This window comes from Cygnus atratus, chromosome 1 (assembly GCF_013377495.2).
Source record: "Cygnus atratus isolate AKBS03 ecotype Queensland, Australia chromosome 1, CAtr_DNAZoo_HiC_assembly, whole genome shotgun sequence".
NCBI lineage: Eukaryota > Metazoa > Chordata > Aves > Anseriformes > Anatidae > Cygnus > Cygnus atratus.
In genome coordinates this window covers 91,626,646-91,654,029 of record NC_066362.1, presented here as the reverse complement: position 1 = coordinate 91,654,029, position 27,384 = coordinate 91,626,646, and the positions used below count along the sequence as shown (strand labels likewise).

The 27,384-nt window shown below is 37.8% G+C and overlaps 1 long non-coding RNA gene across 1 annotated transcript in view; it reads right to left on the bottom strand.

Moving 5' to 3' along the window:
* Positions 1 to 2,096: 2,096 nt before the first annotated feature.
* Positions 2,097 to 27,384, bottom strand: part of LOC118244974 (uncharacterized) — a 34,801-nt gene continuing 9,513 nt past the window's right edge. The window contains exons 2-5 of the long non-coding RNA XR_004777726.1: positions 25,156 to 25,270; positions 17,765 to 17,893; positions 10,956 to 11,216; positions 2,097 to 3,575 (exon numbers count right to left, since the gene is read on the bottom strand). This is a non-coding gene — a long non-coding RNA (uncharacterized LOC118244974). The remainder of the gene's footprint in view (positions 3,576 to 10,955; positions 11,217 to 17,764; positions 17,894 to 25,155; positions 25,271 to 27,384) is intronic.

Below are 27,384 nucleotides of genomic sequence, written 5' to 3'. Positions count from 1 at the left end.
TGAGGTCAACCATTAGTGGAAAGGCTTCCACCTTTGCTTTATTTGCAAAGCCATCATTTCATTAATGCCTTAGTTAAGAGTACTCAGGATCTTCTAAAGTGCTTCATCTGACTCTTCTTTCCTGCAAAGGGAGTGGAGTTAGCCCAGGGCACATCCACTTTTATTCCCAGAATAATTTCCCTACATTGCAGATACCAGGGCCCAACCTGCAGTGGTGTCAGAGTCTGTTCTAGTAACAAAGTTTTCAGTGGCTGGCAAACTTGAAAATTAAAATGCCAAAATCACAAGGCAGTGTTACTGGCATTTAACTGAACTTATATGTTAGGAAGGAAATTTCAGAAGGATTTAGGGCGTCATTAAAATGAAAGTAGCTGGGACTTCCATCTTCTTGAGTTTCTGAGGGGCTTTGGAAAGTCTTGTCTTCAAAGTGGAGTCTTCAATGCAGCATACACAATGCTGAAACAAAAGAGTGAGTGTCTGGATCCAGACAAAGCCACAATTCTCCTGCTGTTGGAAGGGGAAGATGTGAATACAGAGCTGGGTGAGATACCCAGTGTCAGGGCTCCACAGATTTGCTTTTGGTGTTTTTTTTTTTTTTTTTTTTTTGCCATCTGGGGACCAGGGAGAATCCTTGCTCTCACCTCCAGCAAGAGGTGCTGGCCCCCAGCCTATCTACCACCTCTCTTCAGCATCATTAAAAGCTGCAGCCAGACTGACTGGCATAGACAGAGCTGTCAGAAGGCTGCAACCACGCTACTGCTCCAGAATAACCTGTTATCTCAGACAACTGTCTGTTCTTGCCTATACCTACAGATAGTTCTGCATTCAGGTGTTAGTGAGAAGCAGTTTGCAGGTAAAGATGTGCTGAACTGCTGACCACCAAAAGCCCTGGAATGAACAACTCAATTTGTTTTTAGTGATAATGCCCTACTTTGCCATTGTTAACTGCTCTTATTCTTTTCATTCAGTGTTATGCAGTTTTGAAGTAAAAGAAAATTGAATATAGAACACAGCAGGAAGATAATGATCAAAATAATGCCAGTAAATGGTCAAATCAAATTGCAATCATACAGTATAAAGTAAGAGTCTGACACAAGACCAAGAAAGAGGAGAACAAGGGAGAAGAGACTATTATTTTATTGGTTATTAGTGGTACTGCTGCAGTGCCTAAAAAACATTGGCACAGGAAGAGGACAGAAAGACTAGCCTCTACCTCAGAGAATTTACACTCCAAATTGAAGAGAAAAATCTAAAGATGATTTCAAAGAGAAGGAGGAAGTTGTTTATTAAAATAATAATGTAGATTATATGAATTAGCTACATGAGTGTGAAAGATAGGCATAAAAATGTACTTCCAGGGTTCAAAACCTTGCCAGATCTGTCAGTTGCGTATAACAACAGTACAGAAGTCTAAAAATAAAAACAAACATACCACATGGAATATTACCACTTCTGTGGATTTAGTGATTTAGAAATTCTGGGTAAAACTATGACTTGGCTTGCAACTGTTCATGTTTCTAGTGACCCTTCTGGTCTTGCAGACAAGATCAAGCTTGGTGCGGTGACAGAGGTGTAGTCACTGGGAACCAGACTTTAAGCTATTGGGAGAATGACAGTAGTTAAACCATTAACTCTTGCTCCTTTATATTCATGATAGAATTTAGTTCATCATAGTCTGTTCCCAACACAGCCACATGCTTTATGTTATTTTGCACATCACGCACCACCGCGATAAGCCCCGATGAATTCCCCTGCATCCATCTCTCACCTGCTATAGCAACTTGTGATGAGTCTTTGTCTGCTCTGTCAGCCCTGCGTACTGCATCTGCCCAAGATCATGAAGTTTGCTCAGCCCCTTAGGAATAGCAGATGTGTCTGCAGTGTTAATATGCCACACAGTACATCCAGATGTAAGTGAAATACCAGCCCATCATGCTTCTACAGTCTCCAGATCTCCTTGTAAAAGTTATTATATAACCTTGTGAGGTCATTTCAAAGCACTGCTGAAAATTAAAGGATATTTTTGACTGAGCTGAAGGGAACCATCCTCAGAAATAGGCTGATTTTAGAAGTAATCCAGCTTGAGAAAGAGAACCAACCTGAGAACGTTATGCTTAATTCAGTAAAGGCATTTTGGGCAATTTACTTCCATAGTTGATTTGTCCTGTACTGTTGAAGTTAGCAGCAGTCCAGTGGGATAAAGACCCAAAATATAGAACCTGAATCATTCCTATTGTGAACCTATGAAAAAGCTAAACCAATTTTTGCAAATGTTATCTGTTTATACAAGGTCAAATTAATGCAAAAGCTATGCATCAAGACCATTAGTTTTATAAATGAAGAAAACTCAAAAGGATGGATGGTTGAACCAAACAAAGGCAATAGGAGCATTTGGCTATACTGGAATGTCTAGCAATATTTCAGACAAATTTTCAAACTAGGTGGCCTGAAGTACAGCACTTACATTCCTACGTAAGCAATGACATGAGTGATTGGAGCTACCACAGACTCAGGCTCCCAGTAGAATCACCCATCAAAAATCTGGCCATAGCCTTCTCAGCCTAAGTATGGATTTCATACCTAAATTAGGCAGGAAATATTGAAAATCCTGACTTTAGAGTTCTGAGTCTTAAAAATACTAGAAGACATCAACAAAAACTTAGTGAAAAGCCCTCACATAATGTAAAACAGTATAGCCTTATTGACATCATGACAAAACACTGATTTTCAATGAGCTGAAGATCTGGCTTTGCAGTCCACTATGACATCTGTGTATCCATGTACAGATGACAACTCTGTATTGGCAGGCTGAGTTGGAGAAGAACAAGGGAATAGCCCCAGAAAACAGGAGTTATGGGTTCATGCCAAGATTTTCAAACAATCTGCTGTGAGATCTTGCACACATCACTTCTCTATTCTGTGACTTTTCCCACACACACATTCACCTCTCTATATATTTAGACTAGAAGCCTCTTCTTACTATATACTCATGCAACGCTGAGCACAACTGGATCCTCATTTCAGTTTCTGTCCTCACCAATTATTTCAAATGCTACCAATCTTAAATACATTTCTACAATCTTAAATATATTTCAATTCATACAGCCAGCTGAAGCTCTCTGGCATGGCTGGGTAAAATCTTCCCTTGACTCAGCAAAGGAACAATATACCTGTCGAGCCATGAATCTGCACCTGCCTAGGTGTAATAGATGTAACTGCACATGAAATGTTACAATAAATACACATAAATCTACTAAACCGATGAGCATTCAGTAAGACCTGATTAATGATGCCCTCAAGAGTAGCAACAAGCAGCATTTTCATCCTTAAAAGTGAAAAGCACATTTTCATCCTTAAAAGTGAAAAGCAATAGTTTTAAAGGACATGAAGCAATGCAGAGTGCCATTTCTCTTCCAAGCCCTTGAGAAATATTTCCAGCATGATTGTGCCCATCACTACAAGAGAACTGAATGGCAGCTACAACTCCAGAAGGTACAAAGCCACATCAGCTACACCATCACAGGAGGGAGAGGAACTTCCATGCCACACGATCCTAGGACAATCCTGGAGCAACCCTGCAATGAAGCAGACAGCTTTCATTAGCCAGAGGTGCAGCCTTCTGCCCAGACGAGTACACCCAGGCAGAACAACTCTGCAAATTGTGAAGCAGGGTTGGGTCTCATCCAGCCAACACAGAGGACCATAAGCTTTGGTCTACCTGTGCTCATTCATGGAGGCATATCTAAAGGAAGGTATTGGGACCTGAACTTAGCATGGCAATGTGGACTTTAAGGATTCCTGTAGCCTGTCCTGTGCTCAGACCAGCAGCTCTGCTGATTGCACACAGTTTTATGCTGCCAGTGTAATTTAAACTGAATAAATTGGTTTTCAGAGTATTTAATAAATATTGCCTGCTGGCATAAAGGAGATAGAAGAGCTGGAGATCTGAAAGAGCCAAACATCCCTTTTGGCACCTTTGCTCTAATGATGCAACTGTATCTCTGCCAGCCTCGGCCAGTCTCAGCAGACTGGCATTAAAGTGATGCTTTGCACAGGAAAAAGTAAATAGATTAGGCTCCATCTGATCCATAAACAGTGGGATCTTTTTAAAAGCCAAGTGCAACTTCAAACAGCAGTGTGTTGTAGCCTCTGATTCACTTGCAAACCATTGGCCAAGCCAATAAAATCTCTCTCAGTGCAGTATTTTTGTTTTAAATCATAGGTGGAAATGGATTTTCTCTTGGGACACCAAAGTAGCTCTGATAATTAGGCTACTTAGTTAATTACTAATACTCTACAAAACTGGCCAATAGCCTGGTTTGTCAACATAGCTTAATAGAGAGATGGAAATGAAATATGCCTAATTTTCCTAGCCACAGTACTTTCAGAAGTGATAGAAGTTCTTATGCTTCCTTCTCCATCTGAGGTTGAGAATTTCCGTCAGTCATAGTAAGATCCTAGGAACAAGTACAACCAAGATTTGATCCTGAGTACCATTAGCCTTTCTGGCTTCTCCCTGCCCTGGTCTAGGTCCCTGCAAGGAGACTTTAGTATTGTCTCTCTCCCAGCAATAATTATCAATCAATTTCAGTTTGTGAGCTCCTCACTGTTACACAATCTCACAAAATAAGAAAAAGCATGAGTAAGTCACAAATTTGGGAAGCTACTTGCCATACAGGTGACTATAATAACAAGGCAGATTGTTAGCCTTTGTTCTAAACAGCCAGCTTTGGAAACTTTCATCATGGCAAATAACTTTTTTTTTTTTTTTTTCAAAGTAAGCACAATACTTTAGACTTAATACTGACCCTCAAGTCATGTCTCTTCTCTGATGTAAAGGACAGTGCATTGGGCTCAGCCCCAGCTGATTTATGCTCTATTTTCACCATTATAACATAATCATTTAGGTGTGTCACTTCCCTTCTGCATGCCATGGTTTCACCAGCTGCAAAATTAAGATAAAGCTAACAAATGCCTTTGTGAAAAGCTGAGATTCTCCCCCCTCCCTCAAAAGAAAAAAAAAAAAAGAAAAAAAAAAAGAAACAGAAAAGTTAGGCACTATTATACACATTAAAACAAACAGAGTTAGTGTTTTGGTTCTAACAGTATCATGGAAAAAGGAATTGTTCTCTAGCTTATACACAAACACTCATATTTAATCTGGCCTTCGCAGAGACTACGCCCTCCCTTTTGACAATCTTTTATTTTTAAATGAATAAAATGAGCTAGGCTGGCACTCCTAACAACAGAGCCTGACTAGCATATTTACGACTTTGCTTAGTCCAACAAATGTTGCTTCTACCAGCTCTACAGGAGACAGTGTGGAAAGTGGGACTCAGTTTCCAGAGAGCTCAGCCATCCTTCCTCTGGTCTTGCTCCACATGCTCAGAGCCCCTGAAAGTCTGGCTTTAGTTAAGAAGCAGTAAACCGAAGAACACAGGACTTCAGACTTCACAGAAGGATGTCATTGATGCTGAGTTGTGATGGTAGTTATGGACTGTACTAGAGAGAGGGAAAACAACAGGTGGAGGTGAGGTGGTGTGCTGGGGTTTGTTTGTTTGTTGAACATGCGATTTTTATACTTACTAATATGACTATTTTTATTTGCATTGTAGAAGTATTCAAGAAACAAGAGCTACAGTCATAAGCTCATAACTCAGCTGCTCTTGTTGCAAGCTAGCAGAAGCTCATGCTCTGAAGAGCTTGCAATCAGAATAGCCAAAGCCTGAGCTCAGCACGAGTATAAAGATGTGACTGTCACCAAGCTGTCACCAAGCTGGCAATGTAACAACAAATCCAGACCCAAGTCTCACTCTAGTATCATATCTGGAGGACTCCTCGTTTTTCCAGTTTGTATTTTAGCACAAATTCCGGCATCGTATAAAGACTAGTTAGGCACCTTTAATGAATTAGAAGGAAGATAAAATAAAAATACTGAGTAATGAATAGTCTTCTTTTATCATCATTGGATTCTCTGAAACATCATCCTAACTTTGTCCTCTTTTTACATTCTTCTAACTCTGTACCTTTAATAAGTTTCAAGGATAACATTTCACAGTTCTCACTTTCATCTCGCAATGGATGAAGCCGAGTACTTTTATTACAGTTTAATAAATTGTTAATATTGAATATGAATAATGAAGTAACTACTGTCATGTAACCCCTAATAACCATTACAAAAATATGCTTTCTGGCATAATTTAAATGTATTACTAAAATATATATACCTGCCTCTACGCGGGCAAAGGTAGTATTTCTGACATAACTGTTTTTAATAATAATTTTGTTTAAAATAAAACCTTATTTTTTATGAAATAATAGCTTTCATTCAAATAGAACACATTTAGATTTTAAATGGAAGCATTCTGTTTCAAATGTAGCTCTGAAGTTGTATCTATCTGTTCTGCACTGCTTTATATTTGGTAGTGAAAATGGTAAAGCTATTCTACATTTATATCGAAGCAACTGAGGAGAAATCTTGGTCACTGTTCTATCCTGGGGCGTACAAACCTATTGCACCTATGGCAGAATTGTAGCTAGACTTACAATATCTTGTGTATGCTGACTATATGCCCATGTATATGTCTGGAGCATGGTCTCAGAAGATTTGAAAAACTTGGCCTATGCATCCTTGGGGTGTGCAATTCGCACCTGGAATTTTTAGGCAGTGTGTTTGTTTGTTTGTTTGTTTCCTTGTTTTTAAGTTACCTAAACGTTAACTTCTAACCTGACTTGAAATTGTATCAAGCCAAAGCAAAAAAATGGCCTTTAAATAGACGAGACATTCAGATTACTGTAAAATGTCTCTAAAAGACTATGCCAGGAGCTAGTCTGCCATAGCTATCAGTGTCTAGCTATCCTCAGAGCTAAAGTAAGTGAACTAAACTAAATTGGTACGGAGCTATCTTTACAGCTTGACATAGCCATATTTATGTCAGCGCCGCAGAGACGGCTGACAGAAGTCGATAAACACCAACGAGCAAGGTTATGGCTATCCTGGACTCAAGCTGGCCTTCAGCTGTCTGCATCAGAATTAAGGCTTTCATGCTAAAGAGTCACACTGCAGCAGCTGCCTGGTGGTGGATGGGTAACTCCATGCTGTGTGCAGCACGGGTTTTCTTCCACGTTACAAGTTCATTTGAACTTACGCATCTAACTTCCCTCAAATTAATACCTGAAATCTCCATCGAAACACAATATTTTATGAAGCTGATGCAGTTCCATTAATCACTGGCACCTTTAGCCTCACTTTCCACCTCCCGTTTTAATCCTGAATCTTCAGAAAATCAGTGGACGTGTCTATATGGTGAGCCGTCCCATGACTGCAGCAAAGAATCCGATTTCTGATTCAACAACCCATACAGATATATTCAGTGAATACAGAATCAGGGCCTACATAATTATTTTCAAAATCTAAAATTCCACTTTTCTCTTTGCTAAGGTTGCTTGGGGAAATAACCTGGAAGTTTTATACAGAATACATTAAAAGTGGAAGATAAGGTCCTCTCATCTACAGCTCTATTTCTCTTGCTAAGGTGTTTTTTTTACAGTTCTCCTATGTTATCAAGCATCACTCACTTGCCTGGCACTTTAATATTCTAGAACACTGATTGCTAATTTACACCAAAGCAATTAAACATTGAATCCTACAGTTTCTTTGCCTTCAAAGTACAGTGGAGGTATAAGATAAAGTTTCAGGAATCTGTCAATATTACCAAAGCATCATACAAAAAAAACACAAAAACACACACAAAACAAACAAACAAAAAAAAACTACTATGAATATCATCTGCATTGTTTCCTCCTGCCTCTGCCCCACCATTTTTCTCATCTACTAGGCTGATCCTTTTTTTTGCTTGGGAGCAGTTTTCATTTGATTATAATCCTTCTCCTTTTCTAGGAACCTGATTAATGTCTTTACTTTAGGTTCTATATGTTCAAGATTAAGCAAGCCATTAGAGATGCCCTAAAGATGGTTAAGTAAATCATGTTCACTGCATTTTCTTGATTTGTCCAGAGGTATTATAACATCTCATGCTGCCAAAACATGAGCCAGACCTCAAGGTTCCATTCATATAAATGGGAAATAAAATGTAATTTAACAAAGACAAAAAAAAAAAAAAAGGTTTGAAACCTTTCTAGTACCAGAATCATGCTGATGATAATGAGACGTGAACTGTGAATTCCTACAAGAGATAAGTGAAGAAAGAAATGCTTTATCAAAGACAACATTTCTTCTACTTCTTTATAAGAGGCTAGTAAAAACAAACCGAGGTATACTTTAAAGTGAAAAGTCTATGATCAGTGTTGTGAATTTTACTGTGTTCTCACTCATTCAAGAAATCTTTCAGAATAGGCAAGATATGGATCTTTTAACTGTAAAACAAGCCAGCAAAAACCCAAAGCAATCAACCCAGAGGTCTTCTTTACATAAAAACGGGGAGGTGATGGTCATCTTTAAGAGAATAATGAAGCACAAAGGGACTGGAAGCAAATATTCACAAGTATTCCAATGAACACAGGAACATGACATATCACATCAAAGGGCTGTAAGTTTTTAAAGGAATTACAGAACTCACTGGGAACCTTTAATTGTATATACTGATACGATTACGTATTCCTTGAGAACACTCTAATTGTGTATCTATGTAAATGTTCTAATGTTCAATGCCATGAGGGAATACCCTCTCTATTTCCAGCCAGAAGGTAAGAAATATTAACAGAAATACTGGCCAGGGCACACTTCAGGGTAGTGATTTGGAAAGTGCACGGTGCACCTGGTGATAAGTAGGGCTCAGGGTCTGAATGGAAATACACTGCTCCACTTTTAAGAGCTTCCAGTATCCAGGGACATAACACAGCACACACTAAGTAAAAAGCAAACTGAGCTTTCCTGCCTTTTTCACAGGCTCCAGGTGGAGAAATGCCAGACTCTTTCCGAGGGCTTTCCCTGGAACAAACACAGATGTCTGGCACAAAATGTGCATTTGTGTTTTTACTGGATGCCAAGATGAAGCTCAGCTTTACTTGATGTCTCTTCAGCCATTCATCATACGGATGGGCAGTAATTTCTCTCCTGAGAGTTTCTTCTTCAGTTTAAGTGCACCTGACCTCCACTCAGCCCAGGAAACCAAGACAGGAAGCAACGTGTGAAAGGAGGTGCCTGCAACTTGTAGTCTGGGTCCTCCAAACCATCACACGTGAGTTTATTCACGTGAGCAGCTTCCTGAAGATGAGACGTGGAGCAGCTGTAAGCATGGTGCACATCCCAGTTTGTCCCTCCCACCCACGCAGCTGCCCCTCAGTGAGCATGGTCTTCTTCATTGACTTCTGCATGACAACACTTTAATTTTCTGAACTGAAAACTATTTCAGTTCAGAAATTGATTGGAGGAGAAGGAATATTTAGGGGTAAGTGCATTTGTGAAAAGAATACGATGTGGAAGCAGCACCTACTATCACATTTTGATGTGCCACTTGAAGTCCCTGTGCTGAAACAGAGATAATAGTAACTTCCTCCAAGCAGTGTGAGTAGAACTAAGAATTCTTCATGAAGCATTTAAAAATTCAAAAGTGAAGAACGCTAAACTTGTTGTAAAACACACAATGGTTACAAACAGTTATCAGATCCTAAAATCTTAGTCAAAATGACTAAAAAAAAGAAAAGCCTCCTCATTTTCAAAAGGATCCAAAGGCTACATGCTGTATTTTAATACAAAAGATTCTCAAACAGAAATTGAATGCATATGTGTATCAGGCTTAACTAGAAGTACTTGCTAAGCACTAAGGACTGAAATAAAAACTTCTAGACCATTTATTTAAAAAAAAAAAAAAGTAAGCAATCAATATAATAATATCTTTTCCTTATCTCTATCTTAGTACTCACAGAACAAGAGTTGTTAACAATGTCAAAAAAGTAATTTGAAAGATCTTTGATTAAAAATTTCCCCCAAATGAAAAAATAATAAAATAACATTTGTAAGATTTTATTAAAACCTCCAAGCAAATTACTACATAGAAATATAATTACGCATCGAAGTAGAGTTTAAAAACTACCACACACTTTAATAAAAGTCTCACCAAAATAGTGTAATACTGTCTGCAATATTTGAACATAACATTTCGATTGCCAAATATCTGAATTCATCTTTCAATTCTCTAGAGAGTGAAAAGATCACATTTCCTTCCCTCCCTTCCCATTAGAAAATTGACCTGGATAATTTGATTTTGAATGAAATCCCTAAAATTCCTCTGCAAAGGATCAAATCTTTATGGGGAATTGCAGACAAAATTCAAGATAATTGATTTTTATTGCTCTCTTCTATAGATCTGATACACCAGATATCAACAAGTGGAAATTAAAACTGAGGCTGTTCATGTTTAGAGTGATGAATAGTGCCTGATGAATTAGCATATTACCGAAGTTCGTCTCTAATTGAATTCATCCAGGTTCGCATACAAGCCTAAGACATCTCTTCTGGGGGGAAAGCAAAACTGAAATTTGTCACCGCATTTTGCTGCCACTCACATACCAAAAGGTGTACTGGCAATTACAAAACCAATTTTATTAGACGATTGTTTCCTAATTTGAATTCCTCCTGACTTTTAGATGAGCTTTAATAATATATATATCAGAGTAAAAAAAAAAAAAAAAAGGTTTTCCTCAGCAAAGGCCAGATTGAGTTTTATAATTTTAAAGCCTCTTTTCCAGCCCTTTCTGAGTGAAAATAAAGAGCTTCAGGTAAAAGTTTCTATCTGTGGTCTACAACACAGAGTATGAATGAATTCCTGCACTACCTTCCAGTTTGGACTAAGGGAAACAAAAATATAAATTAACTGGGCTTTAAAGTTATAGAGTATAGGAGCATTTGACTAGTGATGGCCAAGTTACATCAGTCCCTCTCCAATCCACTTTGCTATTAAATAAAATATAATCATATTATTATATTGGTATACCTTACTGAAATATTGTGGTGTTTTGAAATTGCAGAGGATTGGTTAACAGCGAAAAAAGTGGGAACTTCTTAGAGGTTTCCAAGGAAGAAAGAAAATCTGGAAAACTCTTCAAGAGCTGTGCATCAAAAGATGCTGTCACACTATAAATTCTATTCCATGAGATTGTTCCTCAATCCATGAGGAACATGAAATTGTTCCATGAAATTGTACCATTGTGCCTTTTCCTGCTTCAGACAGATGAATGAGAGTTTGGGTTCTCCCCTAGAAAAAAATATGAAAGATGAAAAATACATTCATGGAAGATTAGCACAAGCTTATCAAAGCACTTTGTTTATTTACATTTTTATCAAAGGCATGCACACAATAATTTAAAAAATGTACCTACAACAATATAGAATCAAAGCGTTAAAGTCAAAACAGCAAAAATATGATCAAAGCAAAAAAGAAAAAAGAAAAAAAAAAGACTTTTCACTTCAAAATATTTATGAAACTGCTTTTTCCTACAAAATGTTTCTATTCAATCACATAAACATTTGAAATAGTCCATCCCAAAATATTTTAACTACTGCTAGCAGTAAATTCACATGCATGGGGAAGCCAAGGAAACATTCTGGCTTGCTACACTTACTTTATATAAAAGATACACATCTTTTCAAGCAACTTATTCCTTACTTTAACTCTTCCTGGAATGTGACTTGTCCAGCAAAGCATAACTGCAGAGCTTTGAAGCAAAAGGAAAGAGAGAAGGAAAAAATACTAAAAGAGCTCAAAGGCAAGAAAATATGGTACTACAGCCTATGGCACAATATCTGCACAATCCAGAAGACCAACAAGGTGCGGAAATATTTTCTTGCTGTGCTGGGATGAGCTGGAAGCAATCAGGGTAAAAAAAAAAACACCTCTAAAGCACTACTTACAAGTGTGAAGCAACAGTCATGACTAAAGCACAGCGCATTGGCGCCTGCCACGGCCAGCTGCCATTTCGAAAGTGGTGCTTGAATAGTGGTTTGTGGAAGGAATCCTAAGCTGGATAAATGCCTCCAGGAGCCCCAGGGAAATAAAATTGCTCTATAGACATTAAAAACAGCAGTGTGAGTTCCTGCTCTGACAACAAGGCTGGTGGAAAGGTCTTTGGCCCCACGTAAGTTACAAACAGATACTAAAAGCCTGGAAGCCCCTTGCAGTCTTACCCTGGGCCAGCCCCGCAGATCCCACAGGCACCCTGCCTGGAAACTGAATTCTGATGAGCAAAAGCAAGGCAAGGGATATAGTTTTGGGATAAAGTAGAAAATGAATTTGCTGAATAGAAAGCTCTGCTTGGCCTCCTTAATCCTCTGCCGGTTGGAAATAATTGCAGTGATTCTGTAAAACACTGTCACAGAGGGTGCAGCGGTTAGCTGGTCATGTCTTTGGCAGGTAGTGGTTCATATTAATAATGTTCCAGGCTTTCAAAAGCAGCCTGTATGTCTAAATCAATTAATTCCCGCAGCCTTTGTGTGCAGTAAGCAAGCAATGCTATCTCTTTTCTGAGATAAGGAAACCAGAACGAACTGAAATCTTTACAACAAGAATGCGAAGCAGACAGGATGAGGACCCCGTATTTCTTTTGTTTAGAGCTGTGCTTTGAAGACTCCCTCCAGCTTGTTTCTCTGTCTCCTTTCATGTTACTCTGTGTTATCTGTTCAGATCTCAAAAGTGAGTTAAGCACCAGAAAATGTACTGAGTTGCTGAAACCCCACCAAAAAGGGCTCTGGGAGCCTTGAAAGACCTACAAGGGCAAATAGAAAGCGTTTCATGCTTTGGTCTTGCCATTTAAAAATGGTGGTGTTTGCAAAGAAAAATGTGAAAAACATGCAAAATGCAAGCTTCATTTTAGAATGAATGCTGACACTTAAAAAAATAGGTAGGGTAGCTGGGAAACTGAATGTAGCATTCCACATTGACATTCATTTGACATAATGTCATTTCATGTGGGGAAAAAAAAAAAAAAGGAAAAAGAAAAAAAGAAACTTATTTGAAAAGCTTGTTCTATTAATCCTCAAAATTACTTCAAGGGAGGGATTTTAATAACAAGGAGGATCTGCATGGCTGGCCCCAGCTAAGATCTTCAGGGCTTTCCAGGTTTTTAGTGACGATTTGTAACATACCGGGAGCCGGAGGTATCCACCAGCCTTCTGGAAGCAAGGTGAGATGTGAATTTTCTGAAGAGACTAAGAAGATTTATCCTCTTCCTTCTGAGCAGTATGATTTTATCGGCACTTCCACTGGGTGGGCCTCTGCTTGCTCTTGCAGTTTATCCAGGAGTATCTTTACTAAAAACCACAGTGGCTGGAATCCCAGCCCTACTCAAGCTAATGGCAAAAACTCCCAAGTGCTTTCATGAAACTTGGCTGGTATTAAATTCCTGGCTCATACTACAATTTGGGTTATTATTTGAGGGAAAATATCCAAATCTACACAGTAATATTTGAGACCAGATGGGACAATTATTAAAGTATAGGAAATACATCTGCTTTCGGGTGTCCATGCATGCAATCTATAATTCAAGGGCATCACAGAATAATCTATATACTATAGAGATATGGGACTTAGTACAGAAGCAATCGAACTATGTAGTACAGGTGTCTGCCCTGAAGAGAGAGGTTATAACTAGCTCAGATCTCTCTGTGCATTGTGGCAACATGCAATGAAGCCATTTCCTCACTGACAAAAGAAATTGATGTTCATCCCCTTTTCTCAGAATGATATGTAAGCTAAATTATAAAGTAAACATAGTTAGATGTTATAAGGGAGACTTCCTACAGAGGTTTACTACAAACACTCTCCACCTCTTTTTAATATCTATTCTGTTCTGGCTACAGCTAACTAGGGTTTTTTTGAATAATAATAAGATTTTCCAGAAATGTCTCACAGCACATCACACATTATTTCTGTTTTAAATAGGAGACCTACACAAAGAAATGAAAGATAAGAATCTATTCCACAGCTGGACAGAAAAGCCGTGCTAAAAGTATTGATAAAATAATAGGAAAAAAATAAATCAAGAAATATCCCCAAACTCTATCACATAGGGTATTTCACTGTTTCAATACAATATAAAAGAACAAGTTGGTACAAAGCCCAATTATTGCCTTGAGTGCAGCATCAATATTGCACACGTCTTCATATACTGTTCCGAATTTTTCTGTAAGTTCAAAAAGCTAGAAGAGGCTGCCTACAAACTGAAAAAGAACTCCAGTTTCTGAGGCAAAATATGATGTCCGCATCAGAAGCAGCTGTGACAGGAGGTTCTGACAGATCCTTGTGGTCCCAGGGGTCATTTCTTGGTGAGGTACATTTGTTCCTATCACTGCAAAGCTGCAGGCAGAATCCTCAGATTGCACAGACGCTTTGCGCAGCATTGTCAGTGAACAGCCTGGGCTTCCTAACCAGAATTAATGTCCTAATTTCAGGGGAATGATGCCATAAGCTTCCAGTTCCCCACAATATGACTGGACTCTTTTTGTCCAGAAGAGAGCTTGAGCTGCTGAAGGTGTAGGTGAATCCAAGCAACCAACAGCGTGTGTCCACTAAGAAAACATCAGAGGAGTTAGCATCAGAGCGACCCACCCCTGCTGTCCTGCTTTCAGATCTATTCTTCTGATCTTTCATGTCACTGACTGTTGAAATTAGGGGGGACTGCATCTCCAAGCCATCTGTGATAAAGGATGAAATCTGATAGTTACACACAACAGCAATAGTGTGGCCAGCGCAGGCAGGGATCGCATACTCTGTTGACTCTACAGATAGCACTTGAACCAAAAATACAAAAGCTTAGCATGAAATGGAACAAGGTGCAGGGGTAAGGGTTTCAGCTAGGAGCAGGCATGGTGCATGGGATGAGACTCAAAGATGTTACCTTAATTTTTGTGTCTGAACTGGCTTACATATGAAGCCAAATAAGGGGCAAAATAAACATATCATATTAATACTTCTGAGACTATCACCTGGAATGTCTGAGTTCCCATTTTGGCTCATAAATTGATACTTTATGTGCCTTTGGAAAGGGAATAAGGAGTACCAAGTTATAACACCTGGATTCATGCTGCATTTCTCCTTGTTCTGCAAACAGCCCTATCAGTTCCAACAGAAAATATGAAGTGACATGTTATACCTCTTAAGCAAGAAAGGTTGCAATCTGATTTAATATTTTCACTCATAAAAGAATAATATACTCTTCCTGCTGACAGTTGGATTGTGAGATTTAATGTTTTTTTCCAGTTCTTTGAAGATGTAAAGGTCGATGCTGAAATTAGCTATTTTTGTAAGTTGTTTATACACCATAAAGGCAGGATAATCTGCACACATATTCTGCAAGATGTCCTATTACCTTACATTAATGTATTTTTTCTTAAACAAGATGTAGAATGGCCTGTCCAACTGAGTGTCAGAGGAGGAAACTTGGTGGGATTGTTTTGGATATTTCTCTATCTGGTAGGTCATAGGCCAGAATGGGCAGCATTTTCCTTCTTGTCCCATCACTTTGGTACCTCTCAGGCCAACAACCCTACACTTGTACCACTGCCTCTACCTTGTAACTCACGAATGTACTACTTTCTCTCAAGCTATAAGAAAAAGATACAGATTTTAGGGGACTTTGAGTAAAATCAAGTTTAAATTGCAGTGTTTCTCCTGAAATGTAACCTTCCCGGAGTGACATTCTCTGCCGGGTGAGATGCATACATGCTAACAAGACAGCACACAATTCTTCTTCTTTCCTAGGGCCTGAAAGTCTGTGATGTACATTTGGCCAACCTGCTTCCACCTAGCTTGTGTGCTTCTTAAATCCTATTTTCAGATTTCCACATGTGGGGATAAGCCTCCAAAGCGTTAACCCGTATGGTTATGAATGAACAAGGCCTTGTGATCCCTCACACAGCTACAAACTCCAAAATATTGGCACTGAGAGCACCTAAATCTGAGCTTTGAGAGGCAGAGCAGGGAGTTGGTTACCATATGCCCCAAAGGGGCAGAAACCATCCCCAACCAATTCCATTCCCCTGCTTCCTGTCAAGTGACTCCCCACACACCTACAGAACACTGAGGGATCCTTTTTACATGCATTTTGCATATAAATGCACTTTCATATGTGTTTCATTTTCTTTCCAAAACATTCTGAACACCTTTTGAGTCATTGGGCTGGACCAAATCCAGCATGTCCAAAGTCTATAAGCAGAAACATAATGTATGAAACTGGAGAAACTGACATGAAAGGATTTCAGTATTTACTTCTAAGGCTGTGGAAGAAGCGAATATAGCACACACACAAAATAAAATTAAAAAAAAAAAGTGGAGGATAGAGAATTCACAAAGTTGAACTTACAGGATATTAAGGTCTAGGCTAGCAAACCTGACGCTTACATTTTTTCTCTGAAGCTCTCATAATTTCATGCTATATGTCCTCTACAATCCGTTCCACATAGTTCCTCTTCCCACTTCAATAATGAATTTATTAGATTTCTTGACTACAGTCTGGAATAGCCCCTACAGTGCAAGAGTTTGGAAGAAGCTCCTTCAAGCTAAATTTAGTACAACTGAAACTGTTTAATATAACATTTTAAAACTTTTTATTATTTTTGTAAGAAGAGCCCTGCTTCCATTATGAAATTGCTGTGGGACTCTAAGAGTGAGTTGTTACTGCTGCAGGTATCAGGTTTTAAGAGCTGAGCACAGATGATACAAACTAAAGCATTATCATCTTCTTGCATGAATGTATGTGCACATAAGTGTATGTGTGGATGTATGTGTGTGTGTACCTTTATGTATCTGTATATACGCATGTGTTTGTACATATGCCTTCTTCATCCTACTATCAAACAGGCAGAAGGCAATGTTGAAACCTATTTCAAAACAAAACAAATTGCCTGCTGGCATTTCCATTTTCAAAATGTTTCAGTAAATTGTTTTGTTAAGAGTAACATCATTTCCATCTCACTTAATCATTATTCTTCTAAACAGTGTTTCCCTTTTAAAAACTCGCTGCTTTTTACTAGTAAGTTTCTCTGATTTATAAACTCTACTGCCCCTAAAGTAGTAATATTGTAGAGCATGCTGATTATATAACGAGATTTAATGTTGCTATGCCTCAACTTCTTTCTGAAAATGAGGTCTGAGCCACAAGGCCGTACTGTCTTCATCATGAGTGAAAACAAGGGCACAAATAACAGAATTTACTTATTTGTGCCAATGAAACCAGGTCCTGCTCACTTGAAAATACATGTAAAAATGCATGCATCGCTTACAATGACCTTTCCAATAGAAGTTACTAGTCTTGTTTGACATTTTTCTCTAAGATGTCAAGAAGCAAGATTTTCAGAAAAAAATAAAATAAAAAAAAAAAAAGCGACCACTGTTCTACTGTTCTTAACTTCAAATACTTGTACCTCTTCTGCAGGCATTTCATTTATTAACTGGTAGAAGTGCACTGATAAAGGCATATTTCCTTCAGCCCTGCAATAAAGTCACCATCACTTCCCTAAGCCTGATTCAAACATCCGCTGCCATCACTAGGAATCTGCCCACTCCCATCCACAGACTGTGAACCAGCTCCAGTTATATATCTGCTAAGTGTGCAGGATGGGGCACTAATTCTTCCTCCAAAGCACTTTAATGCTACAGGTACACCAAAAGCAGAATTGCAAAAAGAGCATAGACATGCACGATTCAGAAACACATGGGCTCCCCTCTCAGATTCATAGGCAGATGCAAATTACAAGCAATGAAAAAGAGGAAGTGCTTGATTCAGCTCTCTGCCCATGCAGTAAACTCACAACCACAACAAACGCTGTATGTAGGACTGCAGTTTCATGAAAGACTTCATCCAGCCTTCTGTGACAGTTTGAACTGCATGTGACATCTGTGGCCTCTGTTTCCTCCGATGAGGAAACCTAGGTCAAACTCTGAAGAAAAAAAAATAAAATAAAATTATATTCATTTCCCTTTTTTTGAGCTGCTTTTTCATCTTTTACAAGCTTTATTCCTCGCATAAAACTAATCAATAGTTAAATACTTAACAAATAGGATATCTTGAAAAATATTTCTGAACTAATACAACTATTAGTAAACTTAAAAGAATTAACATGCTAATTATAATAGTTCCAATAATAATGTTAGTAATGACAGTGCACATGCATAATGCATACTAAACCCAAACTTCCCTCTCTAAACTCAGTCAAGCACAAAGAAGAGTCCTGACCTGTTTTCCTACCTACATTTGGAAATACTATTTCTTTGTACTTTGTCATGGGATTTTCTGAAGCACATACCTTTTCCTCGTGCTCAGGTTTAAAACAAAATAAAATAAAAAAATAACAACACATCTGAGTGATTTGTCCAAACCCTAGACTACATTTTTCCTAAAAAGTCAGATATCTCATACATATCAAATATTATGTAAAGCCTCCGTCAAACCCCACTCCCTGTCATGAAGGGGTTACAGAGAAAGGAATAAGGACTACAACATTTTGAAGCAAAAGCTTTCCCCATGCTATCACATTCTGCTATGGCATTGTTATCTTGTGGTATATATCTCAACTAAACAGCAGGTGTGCTGCGCCTTTCACTTCAATTACATGTACTCCCCGAATGTTGTTAAGTGTTTATGATACGGTGTGTATGCATTTCCTATTTTATTTATTTTTTTTTTCTGCTAAGTAAGGGGTAGCTGGAGCCATTGTTGCCATTCATAGCAACTAGCATCTTCCAATCTGACATAAAATTATTCTTGGCAATATGAAATATCTGCTAGTCATGATGCATGCTGTTTCTCATCTCTGAAGATCTGAACACGTGTTTTAGGTATATACAGCCATACCGTGCTATCTACGGAGGGCAAGTTTCTGAAATGTGTAACAGCTAGCAAGTCAATGGATAGCAAAATGATTTTTTTCAATAAGCATTGGTGTAGTAAAGAGGAGATGCATTCAGGCAGTCAATATATACATACAAGGGCAGTACACTGCATTATAAGATCTTTCCCATTCATGCGCTGGGAACATTAACCAGAAAAGTAAGCTCCTAAAAGCTCAGATGCAGAAAGAAGATGTCACTGCAAGCTGCTCACCAGACAACCCAAACAGCTCTATGAGCATCAGTGTGATACACAAACAATACTGAAACAGGAAAAAATATTGTACGGTAGACAAGAACATCCATTTTCTCAGCGCTTACTGTACATACGTCAATATTTTATGGAAACAAGAAATCCAGTCAGCAAAATATATAGAAGAGAACATAAATACATAGTTTAAAGTGTCCTCCATGCCTTAAGATGGTTCTGTGCTGTCCACTGCTGCTGTCAGACATGCCTCAGTATGACTTCAATTGCACCTCAGGGAAATTTTTGGCACAAGCTGGGTGGTGGAAGGGTGGACGATGGAAAACCAGGGTAATAATGATTGTTAGCAGAGCAGAGTATTGAGTAGCTGGCAGTGGAAATTCAAGATAGTAGACAGCCAAGTACAGATAGCAGAGCGTTACTGTCTGTGTGTATATTTAACATGTGTGTATGTGGAGGCAGGGGTGTGTACATATATGTACACGTGAGAGGAAGGGTCTCATTTTTAAGGCATGATACATATCAACATTAAAATATATGTTGTTTATAAAACATAATTCTTTACAAGCCTTCTAAAATGCATATAATTGTTTCTGTACTGGAGTGATTAAAATTAAATGAACAATGATTATATTTCAGCAATGTATTCTACCACAGAAATTAGAACTAAACATGTCCGTCAGGGAAAAAGGCAGGTGCTATGTTACTTGCTGCATGCTTCAAGTGGAAATCACCTAAACAGTTTCCAAAAGGCATACATTTTCTCAGTGGTTTGCTCCGCTAATAAGACCCATTTAAGTTGAAATGTATGTCCTTGTTTCTACTATATGAAATTTTATTCTGCCTTCTTGGGAATATCACTTCAGTATGAAAGACTTTGAAATAATAGAATTTGCAATTATTGAGCTTTGAGATTATTGAGTGTTATTTGGAAGTCTTGAAAAAATTATTGTTAACTTCCCTCAATTAGAATAAAACACAGCACTCCTATTTCCAGTGACTTCAGCTACAGATGCAGAAGTGATAGAGAGGTATCATCATTTCTATCCTATAATGTTTTTACTATCCTTCTTTAAAAGTCTATGTTGATTTAAGGTTCTTTTACCTCACAAAATCTTTATGGTAGCTAGCTAGCATAGCTTTCAGATTTTATCTTGCCATATGTTTCAAGTTGTGTGCTTCAGTCTGCATCTGCTGAGTATCTGTTACAGTATGGCTACAACATCAACTCAAAAACAATTGGGACTACAGCCTTTATAATAATTACTCTCTGCAGCTGTTGAAATCAGAGTTCTTGAAAAAAAATTAAAAATGAAGAGCTGTAGCTTCTCTCTCTCTCCCTTTATTTTAATCTAAAACAAAACCAAGCATGTTTTGATGGGACTTTTTGAACTGAAAAATTTAAGCAGATTTTTTTTCAAGATTTAATATAAACATGCATGGTTTTAAACTATGGAATAAAGGTATACCTGGCTTTTTCCATGATATGTGATTTATAGTAAAATCCATGTGGAAACAAGTGTTGTGGTACAATACATTTAAGGTATTAGAAGTCTCATTTCGAAACCTATATTGGCTAAGTTCTGCTTTTCAAAAAAAAAATTGCTGGCTGTCAGAAACTGAAGAACTTATTAATAACTAAAACCCTCACAATCCTAAGCTTCCCTCTCTTATGGTTTATGAAAGCATTAACAACCTCTTTTTCTCAACAGCTAGACAGTGAAAACAAAATCAACACGTATTTCTTTCCAGCAAATATATTTGAGGACCTAAAAGACATTAGATACGACATCACTACAATGATTCGGAAGTTATAATGGAAAATACTGTAAGTATCAAGAAAGGGGTTGGTTCTTTAGTTCATATGGACAGTCTGGTTAGACTAATTCATTTGCAATCTGAATACAATACCCATTTTTAGCTGATCCAGTATATATATATATTTTTAATATTGTGAATAAAATACTAGGATCATAGGATCATGGTTGGAAGGGACCTCAGGAAGTCAAAAGCAGAATCCAAAGTGAGGGCAGACTAAGTTGCTGAGAGCTTTTCCAGTGAGGACTCGAAAAGCCTTCACAGACAGAAGCTGCACAGCCCTGCTGAGAAACCTGCTCCACTGTCTCAATATCCTTGTGAGGAAAAAGTTTTTCCTTTTACCTAGTTTGAACTGAACTTCTGTTCAGACTTCTGCCCACTGATTCCCATTAGTTTTGGTGGAGGCCAGCTATCTAGATACTTTCAGGTATTTGGCCACAACAGTGTAAGAAAACACATTACGGTCATCACCATCTGAGCCCTTGACAGTCCAGAAAACAATAATTTACTACATACATGTGAGAAGCCACCTTTGCAATAATTTCAAACCTACAATGAGTATATGCATAACTATTTTCAATCTAGTACCTAAAGAAAGACATTGCACAAAAAAATGGGAAGGTAACAAACATGGGGACAAAGGATGTGTATGTGAAGCTCAGAAATACATGTTAATAATGAAATACCGTAACTACTTCACGGTAGTGTTGCAACAATTCTTCCAAATAAATCTCACTACTGTAATGTCAGAAACTTCAACTGTAGAGCGAATCTCTGTTCTTCTGGTCATCTGTGTGTTGGGAGTAGAGGAGCTGAACTCTATGGCATTAGTAACGGCTCTCAGGTTCTCTTTTGAATGTATTCCTCAGTGGTACTGAAATCCACCTCTTTTTTTGCACTTCAGAACTTGACACAGGATCCACCTTTTTAAAATAGTTGTTATAAAAGCATGTATAATTGTGAATATTGTTTAAATAGAAAATAATCCTTCTGTCTTATTTTTTGACCTACTCAATGATTTCCTATCATTTTACAAGGATGCTACTTTTGGTGGGGATTTATTACACTTTCAGATATGTCAGAAGCATCCAGAATGTTCAGACAGGTCCCTTCCTGGTAGTTTTATTTTATTAGTTTCAGAAATAATAACTAGAAAATAAATGTGAAGCAAATTACTGCCACACCATAAAACATTATACCATCATTTTATGAATACTAATGATAATTTAAAAAATGTTGAGAAATGCCCAGATTCTAACTTAACAATTCTGTTACCTAATCAAATCTTGATTACCTACAAAGGAGCTACCAAACACGTCTATATGTGGATGAAGTTACTCATTTTCTGCAGAGTTCAGAAGCTAATTTGGAGACACTGAAAGAAGACATACAGGAAACGTCTTCTTTTAAGTATTAAAATATTACTCGTTTAAAATTTCAGGGAATGAAAGATGTACTGGAATGAAGCTGATGTGCTGCTAGGATAAGATCTATAAGCTAGAATATTAAATGATGTGTTCTGATAACTCAGCTCACCTGAACTCACTTTAGAAGATCCTATAGCATTTTCTCTCTCCCAGTGATGACCAGCACTATAGAATTATTTTTTCTTCCTAAATATCTATATCAATATAGATATAATAAATGAAGAAAATATACTAGGACTTAACAAAAAAAAAATGTGTATCTATCAATCTAGTCCTTTATTTTTCTTCTCCAACTTTAGAAATGCGTGTGGAAGTATGCTAGATGAGACCTGTACACTAGATCTAAGAAGCATCATTTATGAAAAATACTTGGTAAATACTTGGAAAAATTGAATAAATTGATTACACTAATGCGATACCTATATTTGAACTATCTTCACAATTCAATATAATGTTTCCCAGTCTTTCAGTTTTTCCACAGGAGCATCCTGGTGAAGGCACAAGAGCTAGGAAAGAGTGCTGCTAAAATTTTCCATTTTAATGCATGTATGCACAATTTTTTAAAGCAAGATACCAATCAAATACTTAAATAACAATAGGCTTTTCTTTGCTTTCAGGGACAGGGTAAAGATGATAATTATATGAAACAAGTCTTATGTTTTCAAGTTTACTCCTCCTTACTCTGTCTGTCTCTACACCAACTAAATGTAGATGAGAAGCACGTGAAGAATAATAAATTATGGATAACAACATTAATTCATAGACCGCATAACAGAGAACCCTCAGTGATCTGCACTTACTTTTCAATGCACCAGCAAACAAACTATAAATCTTCTGAATATTGTTACTGATGTCCCTATCTCTTCCAGTAATTACAAGCAATATCTCAAGAAAATAGTTGCCTCACTCACTCCTACAGTTTTGCAGAACAGTTTGATAACCATGGATTTAACATTAGTGGAAAGTTCAAATAAAGTTTCAGCCACAACAGAAAATAGAGATTTTAGTCTGTTACTAGGACATACGCTCACGTAAGTGCTTTGCTTTGTTTATAGTATTCACCTTTTTATTTTTATTTTTTTTTCCAAATTGATAGTGGATAATTGGAAAAAAAAAAAAGTGAAGATAGAAATGGTTCTGAAATGAATACTTTTTTTTTTTTTCCAACCTTATTTAACCTATTATCTTGTCATTACAAAACAGGAATTTTACTTGGTTTAAAACCAGCAAAATACAGCCATTATTTCTGGAGTACCAGAAGCATGCCAAGTAACCCACGCAACAAAAAATGTCCATGAGAACTTGCTTGTGGCATGCAGATAGTACTGCCAAAAGGACATCTCTTTAAAGTATGTGAACACCATTTGGACTACCAGAAATTGGAAGCACTGAGGATGGAAATGGGAGCCAGCCACCAATTAGCAATATGGTAAAAGAAATGCAATGCTGTTACGCAGTGTGTGTCTACAGCAGAAACGGCTGGTTCTAGTTAGGGCATTGAGAGCAATATAACAATAGGAGCTCAGAACAGGTTAACTCACCACACATTTATAGAATTTCATGAATATTTCGTGCAGCATATGTTAGCTGTATCTAGGCTAAAGGGTAATGAAGACATATTCTTCCAAAAACTCTATTTCTTTGAATCAGCTATAAAGATGGTTCTTTCATTTTTGATACAAACAGAATGTACTTAAGTAGGTGCATAAATAATTCCTCAGGTCAGCAGTAATTTATGGAAAAATACTGTTCCCTTTTGATGATCCAGGCAAGTTTTGGTATAGATAAATTAATGACAACTAAAACTCTCAAATTCACATTAAACTCTACAATAATCTGTTTAAGATCAGTTTGCATATTCTCCACAAGAGTGTTAGGACAAGGGTCACCTCTTGAACATGCCATTGGAGTACTTTTGAATAACCAAAATAAATTAGCCCTGGACTGCACTTATGCGAAGATTATCCTAATGGAAAAGCTTTATGTTAAGTGATAGATTCTATTCAAATATACTTTAATAAAATAAATGAGTTCTAAAGCTAATAACTGAAAAGGCCAAAAACAAGAACGAGAACTAAGAGTAACTAAGACTACTATGTAAGTGTACACCTCACTATTCTGTTTTTATATTCAGCCTCCTACCAGCTGTAACTGAATCATTCATTTTTCCAACTTGTTAAAGAGTGGTTTAGCTCTTTAGTTAATGTACCGCTGATCAGAAGGGGAAGGAATTTCCAAAATGAGTTCCAATCTGTGCTTTCCCTTATAAACACACATATACGTTCATGGGTACCCACTGCAGCTTTGTTCCATGTGTTCAAACAGTAGGAGTCGTCAGCAACAGCAGCTGCTCTGCATGAGGAAGACGGTATTCCTCTGAAAAAAACAGGAGCCAATTCCTACAGACCTTCATCTGTGAACAGCCTCAACCATCCAAATCACACCAAGAGTCACATTTCCACCCACCCTTTCCCATTAATGTTCAACAAGGGTAATGGTAGTACTAATCTTCTTCTCAGGACTTAGGGCCTTGGCATGAAAAGGTCAGAAAAGATTTGAGTAATTATAATGACTATTACGTTCAATATTCACACAACAAGTACCTAAACAGGAAAAGTCTTTCTGTCCTCTGCAGTTTCCAGATGCCCTTGTCTACATCCAGTTTGTTTGCAGGTTAACAGCCTGTCCTAGAGATCACATCTGTAAGATCTCTAAGATGCTTTTATCAAAATTAAAAAGAAAATATCCAAATCACCTAATTGTAGTTTATTTCATTATGCACAGCTGAAAGTCACTTTCAACCAACGCTATCTAAAACTTCAGGTGTTGTAGGAATTCAGTATTTTTTTTTTATAAATACCTTGAGAGTCTGCTGTCATAGGAAGACGTACTCATCACAAAGACCTTGTGCTCTCCTTCTGTTATCTCTGGCTCAGCCTTTCCCTGCTCTTCATTCTGGTCCTTGTGGATGACAGCTAATGAAATAGCAAAGACCATATTTCTTTTAATGCTAAGAAAGTAAATGAGCATGCTGTGTTACCCCCTAATAACAGTTTCCCAGATTACCCATGGCTTCTACAAAGGCCTCATGTACGTGTTGGGAAGGGCATGAAGGACTCAATACCAGAGAGGCCTTGGATTTAAAATTGCTCAAATTCAGACTTGTTAAGATCCCTTAAAGGAGCTAAGTAGCACACTTGAAGAGTTTTTCTCATGGACAGCTTATTCTAAAGCAACATCCAAAGGAAGAAGCAAGTTGGTAAAAATTATAGGGCAGTATTAGCATTCACGGGACACTGCAGCTGTTCCTCAGTCTTTTACAGACCTATTGGATGATTTGGGCAAGCACGCTGTCTCCACTGCCTCAGCTTCCCAATCTGCAAAGTGCAAACAGTGACACCACCATCCTTTCTTAAAGTACTGTTGGGACTGTGTATGATGAGAACTTCACAGAAGCTGTGCATTAGTATTATCATTCTTTTCTTTTTCTTTTTTTTTTTTATATATATTTGAGAGGCACTCAGATTTTAGAGAGATAGATGCCATCTCTAAGAACCTCTCAAGATCTCAGAATTTGTTTCATACAATATAAGAATAGTATGGCGGTGCCATCCACCATGTCATCAAGCAGCATTTGAAAATGCAACATTAATTCAGCATGAGCTCGATTAGAGACTCAAATCCTTCTGGTTGCCTTGTTAGCGGATTTTGCTTTTCAGGGGGTTCATCCCTCTCCAAAGTGATATGATCTGAAAAAGAGAGTCCACAGTGTATGCAAAGACTAGTTGCAGTGGTTAAAAAAACAAACAAAAAAAAAAAGTGGAAACTCTTCTGCTTAATAGTAGCATTCAATTCAGTAATCTACTACCACTTATACCTTTCTAAAACCCCACCTCAATTCTAGGAAAGATGAAATTTTGTACACTGCTGCCCTGTTTCAGTGAAGCAAATTCTAACTTCCTACCCCACCTAACACAGAAACGGACTTTTATTACATACATCCTCTCCCCCATTCTTTTTTTTTTTTTTTTTTTTTAACGTGAGGAAACAATTATGCTCAAAGATTTATACTTGAAGAGCAGGTAAGTGAATGTATGCAAGGTCTACAAGGACTCTGATTAATGCATCCATTTTCTGATGTGCCTTTGTTTGTTTAAAAACATTTTACAACTGTCTTACAAAGAACATCAAGCAAAAGTATAGTTTGAGAACCAAATAGATCTTTACTCTGCATCTTATAATTGTAAACATCTTTATCCTTGTACAAATGCATCTTCATATCTTGGACTACGTATTGAATGTATAATTTTGTTGGTGAATAGCTGGCATGACCGCTATCTTGTGTATGTCATTATCTATCAATAAAACTATATGAAGCCATAATAAGTCTGTTTACTTGTAATAACTATACGGCACCTTTGGCTCAGAGTGAATTGAAAAAGCCCCACACAGAAAATAAAATCAGCTGATGAGACACAAGTTGTTCTGGAATGAACGAGACTATAGTTGAATTTCCAAGGAACAGGAGAATGCCATACTGCTGAACTCACTATGGTGGCAACCAGAGTCTAAGGGTTCATGCTCATGGTGAGAGCCAGAGGAAGGTGCACAGAGAAGAGTAGGGAGAAAAACTGACTGGTAAGTTGAAGGTTGCCTGGCTGTGGACAAACAGGTAGAAACCTGCCTGTAAGCTAAGAAATGATTTAGAAGTGCAGGGGAAGCCAAGAGATAAGCACGCATGTGGACTGGGACTGGAAGAGAACAGCAACAGAGATAATGGGATGTGGGAAGAACGTCTTGTTAAGATGAGACACGGGAGACTTTATGACAAAGGAGGATAGGGTGAGCAGTAAGCCTGAAAATAAGTCTGAACTCCAGGTAGTACAATCAGGGGAATAAACTGCCCTCTGAAAGATTTTGGACTAAAAAAAGTTATTTTGAATGCAAGCCAGAAAAGCAGAGAAATTTTGTTAAGTCTACCCTTTGTAAAACAGGTAGACTCTGTGCATTGTTACTAAGTGCAATTTTTCAGAACATTAGTGCTGGGCAGGTCTGAACCCTTTTGACTGCAGTCCCTAGCAAATAACCT